The sequence below is a fragment of the Diceros bicornis genome, chromosome 14, assembly GCF_020826845.1.
Source record: "Diceros bicornis minor isolate mBicDic1 chromosome 14, mDicBic1.mat.cur, whole genome shotgun sequence".
NCBI classification, from domain to species: Eukaryota; Metazoa; Chordata; class Mammalia; order Perissodactyla; family Rhinocerotidae; genus Diceros; species Diceros bicornis.
In genome coordinates this window covers 56917088-56923545 of record NC_080753.1, presented here as the reverse complement: position 1 = coordinate 56923545, position 6458 = coordinate 56917088, and positions in this window count along the sequence as shown.

Below are 6458 nucleotides of genomic sequence, written 5' to 3'. Positions count from 1 at the left end.
TGCTCATAAATTAGTACTATTGTTAACTTAGAACTAGCTAAGAGAAAGTAAGTGATAATCTACTTCTAGGGGAGACATTACTCAAACCTCAAGTGTTATGGATGGTGTAGACCTTTCATATCTAGAGAATAGCATATTTAAATGCTTATGTAGTCATTTGACCTAGATACCAATGAAAACACCAGCTATGACTAGGTGATGCCTCTTGTTTTTGATATATTTTAATTCAGTTGACTCAGTCAACAGATAATCTAACCACATTTTCCTTGTATGTATAGATTTGAACAGAAGGGTATGCAAATGAATTCCTATTTCTTATGAACTAAATATTTGAAAAGAAACAAAAACATTTTTTGAAATGCACATGTTAAAATTCAAGACTATAACTTTAATGCTTCATCCTGTAGGTTTGTTTCTGAGCTATTAATTTGCTATCATGTTTTGGGGGAACTTGTCAAGTTCAATTTTTTTTTCTTTTTCCCATATCTGCAAAATATGCACACATTTGAATTATGACTTTCCTACAGGAACTAACAGCTGTATGTGCAAATCATGCATATAAATCAATTACCAAGGCCTATGTACTATAAATGCACCCATTAATTAAGCAATGTCAGATGCTATGAACCATGAAGTTCATTACATCTTTAGCATTCAAAACCAAGGATTATTTGAAGAAGAAATACTAAGTTTACCTAATAGTTAATGAAATTAAGCCAGGTTGTTGCCAACATTCTTATTTTATGCCTAATTCAGTGTTTAAATGTTTATGAATAAAACACTAACTGCTGAAAGCAGATATGTTGAAATGTAATTACTGGTAAGTTATAACGCACTTGAGGACTCATTATACCAGACTTGGGAGTTTTAAGATCGCTAGTGTAACACACTCCCCAAAAACACAGAGTTTTTATGGGCTAAAAGCTGGAAAGACATAAGTGCTGTTGAATTTGTCCTGGCTGAGTGGAAATTTTGATGATCGTGGTGGTATGATTTATGAGTATAACATTTTCCAGTCATTACGTGGTTGCATTTCAGCATTGTGACATGATTTGCATATGTGAATATCCCAGCAAATTAGCTTCTGATGACTGCTGCATCTGCCTGGATAAAGAAGCCCTTATCTTAAAATCAATGCAGCTGCTACTACAAAAAAACCTGCTTGGAACAGAAATGTTCAGTCCTGTTTCCCTTTGAAATCTATAGTCAGTGACTTGACACACATGGGTTCAATTTCAGGGATAAATATATGCTTGAAATGACTAGGTTTACACATCTGTAGACATTTTAACATCCCTTAAGTTGTCTGCCTCACAAAGACTTCCTGGATGGTTCAGAGAAGCCTGACACCTTTTCCCACACCCCTCCGTCTGGGCTTAGAAATCCCATGGCTCTCTTTCTGTCTGCCCCCAATAAATTGTCTCTCCCGGTCTCCTACATATAAACCATACTTACTTATGACCTCAAGTATACTAACTTGAGTTAATATACACTTGTGTGTGTGTTTTCTATATGCCTACATATATAGTACCTATATTCTTATGTCAGCTAACTCTAAGAACTCTGGTTACCTCTGTGAGTTAAATAAAATATTGCTCCACAATTCCGGAATCTTGGAAAATGCAAGATGTTTTTATTTCGCAAACGTGTTTGAATTCCCTAAGTCTTGCATGTCATGTACACAATCAAATATTTTTATAGAGAAACAGTTTTGATCATCCAGAAGAAGCTAATAACATAAGCAATCCTTGGAAACAAAGTATATTCAAAAGTGATTTTCCAAGTTTTTCTTCCCTGCCGTATTGGCTGTTTGGCTGTCTTTAGTCTCTGAATACGTTATTATTTCATTCCTAACTTGGGGTTATCTATTAATTTTGCTTATATTTTCCAGACAGAAGCCCCACCCTTTTCTTCCTCATTTTCTTCCTCCAAGCATAGATTTCAAGTAATTTTGTTTTTCTGTTTCTAAAATTGTTTTCAAATATTTGCTAACTCTGGGCTTTAGCAATGTTGACATAATTCTTAGAAGTTTGCATCATGCTCTTGTTTTATGGCTTTTGGTGTTCAGTCTTTCTTTATATTTTCTATAAATGTCTTTTAACATCTAAACTCAGCAAAAGACTCTTTTCATATGTGCTTAGAGTGATTTGAGTAGTCTCTCCTATTCTATGCCATTAGATGTGCTTCAAATTGTGGAGATATTACATTCTTTAAAGATTACCACCATTTTTGAATTTCATACCTTTCAGGGTTTCTGTAAACAGGACTATACTTATTCTTAATCTGAGAATTTTGAAATCTGCTGTCAAAAAATTGGGGAGCATGGGGCCCAGCCCTGTGGCTGAGCGGTTAAAGTTCCATGTGCTCCACTTCTACGGCCAGGGTTCATGGGTTTGGATCCCAGGCACAGACCTACTCCACTCACCAGGCAGGCTTTGGCAGCGTCCCACATACAACGTAGAGGAAGATTGGCACAGCTGTTAGCTCAGGGAGGATCTTCCTCAGCCAAAAAAAAAAAAAATTAGGGATCGTGTTTGACTCAACCCATCGTTAAATCTCTTTATTATTTTTTACTCCAGAGAAGAATAATCACTTTTCCCCCACGATTTCCAATTCCTCTGTGTCACTCACCAACCCATTCTTCCTTATGGAAGAAATGAAAACAAGTTACAGTTTCTGTATTTCTTAAATTAATAGAAAAATTAGTTTATAGTAAAGGCAATCAAGAATCTATTAGATCCTAACAGACTTAGAATTCTTGAAGTTGGGTTGAAGTGTATCAGCACATCTTTAGGCCGGTTTGTGATTAGAAAGCAGATCCCAGATCTTCCTTCTGCCTGCATGATTACTCCTGATCCAACAGTATCTTCAGTTCTATTATTTTCTCCCATTTAGTGACATCCCAATCATTATAGGCTCCATTCACCTGAATGCTGAGCCTTTCACAAGTCTGAAATGTAATCCCAGAGAGCAGATGTGCAAAATCGGGGGATGAAGCAGGAAAGTAGAGAAAAGCCACTATAGAGATGCTATAACGGACTGGTGCTTAATACCGCCAGGCCCTAGTGAAGACTTGAAATGTGTGTCAGTTCTGCCTGCCTGGGAGAGGAAAGAAGGGAGCATTTATCTATCATATTTAATCTTGCTGTTCAACGATGACTCCTAGATATTAACTCTCTACACCTCTAGGTTTCAGTTGCATGAGTGCCTAGCTGGTTCCTGTGGAGGTTCCTCACCATGACACAAAGAAGACCCGAGGAGGGGAGTGAGAGATACGTGGCACTGGTTGATAGTGAGGCCCTTTGCCCCTTTGCATGAAAGTTCATTCATGCCTTTGTGGAACTGGTCACCTCCACAGTGGTTGGAGTAAGAGATAAGGCTGAGGGGATATTGAAATGATACATAAAAGCTATCAGATATAGTCTGCCTCCTGTGCACTGAGATCAACTCATAACCCTCCATGAAGTCCAGTCAATCACAGACTCCCTTTTAAGGGGAGGTCTGCTATAATCTCTTCAAGGTCTTAATACAAAGAGAGTTAGTGGGAATAGTGATAGTTCTGGCTGCTGCAGCTGGTTCTGACACCATGATATTCACCACCGCCCTCTTCCGCTACTCATTCTAAATTCCCCTCACCATTGGTCAGCATTTTAACTAGTTTAAATTTCTTCTTAGTGAGATGACTTAGATATTCAGCAGTTAGGGTCTATGTCCTAACAAATTTATTCCATCCCTAAAAATCAGATCCTCTGACGTAACAAGCCTAAGGTTGTAGAAATGGAAAGCTTACATTCCATAAGGCAGCCTCTGGAAGAGACAGTGAGAGGGCCTTCCATTCAGTGGTTCCCACTGGCTTATCTTTCTTTCTTTTTATTTTTTTCAAGGATTACAAAACAGTTAAGAAAAACTTGTCAATGCTACAATCTTTTAAATTATAATTACCCTCATATGGTTCAAATGTTACAGCTAGTTCATAACTCAGTGTTTCACTTTCCACCTGTACCTCATCCCAATCCACACATATGACAGTCTTAGTATTTGGGATGACTTACGTGCCAGGACTTATCAGCACTCACTTACCACCAGTAAAAGAATTATTTTTCACTTCTGACTGGTGAACCACTCAGTTCCAAATTCCCATCTTAAAGGTATGCTTTCCAGGACTGATTCAGATACCCATTCTTTTACCCCAAGTTTCCCCAAAAGATAAGTCTGAAAACGAAGGTGCAGGTATTTTTGGTGACAGTGGGATTCTAGGGAGCAGATATGTAGGGCAGAAGGAATAAAATAGGAAATTAATGAAAACCAACACAAGAATGCATTGTCAAGTTGGCTGCCATTAATGGCAATTATGCTTCAATCACCAGAACCTTCTGAAGGGGTTTATAAAGTGTGTCTCAGAACTGTGCATTTGGGTTTAAACACATGTAGAAGGCATTTAACCATGGACTCTCATTCCTTTCCTGAGGAATTAACTTCCCCATACCTCTGGGTTAATCATTGATTATTGTAAAGGGTTTCCTGTGGGCATCCTCAGCAATGGCATTTGAGAAGTCTCAGGGCAGGAAGCAACATTTTGTATCATGGCCCTAAGGCAAAGCACTGCTAATACTGCACGAAGCTGCTCAAGTCTTGTGCAAAATCAGTTTCCACTGCAGTGGCTACAGTAAGAGGTGGTGTCAAGAGGTTCTTAATTGGTGCACAAAACGTGTCTAATTCATTGCTACTCTCCATTGTACTTCCACCTTTAGGTGCACAGATATTCACACCTGTGCCTATCTTCTTACAATATGTTGTTGCTAATGCCTGCCTTTAAACAAATCCATTTTTTAACAGATATATTCTTCCACTAATAAATTCTATTTATTGGTCCAGTCTCCTCAAGATTTGTTGACATCTTTAGAATCGTATTTAAAGCTTTGTTTCAAGATTTAAAATTTCCTTTATAAGTGATAATATTGAAATGCTACAATCTTTACATTAATTAACTCAGATTGGTATTATTATTGTTGTTGTTGTGTTCCTTTTAAAGAAGAAGAATCTCAAGGTCAGAAAAGTGAAATAACACATCTAGGATCAAACAAGTAGGTCTTGAAGTCCAAATTCAAGCCCTACCTGTCTAGTTTGTTGTCTGAGAAAGTGTGGAGTTTGATCATAATTCTATTCTAGTCCCTTAGTGAGAGAGCATTGATTAAAACGTTTGAATAGGGCCGGCCCCATGGCTTAGCGGTTAAGTGCGCCCGCTCTGCTACTGACGGCCCGGGTTCGATCCCAGGTGCACACCGACGCACAGCTTCTCTGGCCATGCTGAGGCGGTGTCCCACATACAGCAACTAGAAGGATGTGCAATTATGACATATACCTATCTACTGGGGCTTTGGGGAAAAAAAGGAGGAGGATTGGCAATAGGTGTTAGCTCAGAGCCGGTCTTCCTCAGCAAAAAGAGGAGGATTAGCATGGATGTTAGCTCAGGGCTGATGTTCCTCACACACACAAAAAAAAAGTTTGAATAAGATCAACTTTTCCAAAATATTTTCTTTCATGTAAGTAAAAATATCAAGGAAAGACAAGACTGTCAACATTTCAGAACATGTCCTTTTATATAAAGATACTCAAACACATGTAAATCTTCCATCAATAATGAAGATTCTATTAATCTACAAGATTGTCCATTAGTCTACAAGGGACAACTTACTATAAATTCTTCCACATTGAAGATACATGTCAGAAGATGGAAAGGAAAATTGTGCGAAGTAATATGAATTAAATGGAAAACATTATTATATCTGTAACTAAAACCGAGAGAATCGAGAAACTTAAGATCTTTTAGAATATTCACATTAAACCTCATCTCTCAATTATTTGAACTTATTGATGTCTAAAATAATAACTCATTTTCTTAAGTAGAATCACTCTCTAAATTCATCAAGCTAAACTAATTTAATAATGTTACGAAATGTTGAGTTTTTTAACAATAAAATTTTAGATTTGTATCACTAATTGGTTGTGGTTATAGAATAAACTTTTCCAAGTATATTACTAATATTGTAGAAAATGTCATTGAATACCTGAAGTTCTACAGTATAATAATATGAATTGCTCCTTGTTCGATTAAAAGGATTTTTAATTAAAAGAAAATTTAGGGAGCCGGCCCCATGGTTAAACTTCCACACGCTCTGCCTTGGCAGCCCGGGTTCCTGGGTTTGGATCCTGGGCACGGACCTACTCCACTCGTCAGCCAGGCTGTGGAGGCATCCCGCATACAAAGTAGAGGAAGACTGGCACAGATGTTAGCTCAGGGCTGGTCTTCCTCAAGCAAAAAAGGAAGAAGATCGGCAACAGATGTTAGCTATGGGCAAATCTTCCTCACAAAAAAAAAAAAAGAAAAGAAAATTTAAAAACAATTGTCAACATTTTTCACTTCCTTAAATATGATTTTAGAAGCTCTGTTTAATGAC